Source organism: Aptenodytes forsteri, unplaced genomic scaffold (assembly GCF_000699145.1).
Source record: "Aptenodytes forsteri isolate BGI_AS27 unplaced genomic scaffold, ASM69914v1 Scaffold46, whole genome shotgun sequence".
NCBI classification, from domain to species: domain Eukaryota; kingdom Metazoa; phylum Chordata; class Aves; order Sphenisciformes; family Spheniscidae; genus Aptenodytes; species Aptenodytes forsteri.
The window spans coordinates 6,852,425-6,852,718 of NW_008794774.1; positions in this window are offsets into that span (position 1 = coordinate 6,852,425).

Consider the following 294-nt stretch of genomic DNA (forward strand, 5'->3'; position numbering starts at 1 on the left):
TGGGGAGCCGGCCGGGGGGCGGCCTCTGGCAGGAAAACTGCTCCGTCCAATCTCGCTGGCGATAAGACAAGCGCTCTTTGATTTAAGGGCGGGCGGTGGAGTCGTAGAGGCCGACCGGGCTGACGCGTCCGCCCTAGTACTGGAAGTATCTACGGCCGAAATGGGAAACGCCATCAGTATGGGCAGCGCTCGCACTGGCTTTCGGGGGAAGCCCCGGTGTTTGCGCAGCCTGAGCGGCTCCCGCCTGGGTGTGCTCGTCACGGCGGCAGGGCGGGCGGGACGGGACGCGCACCC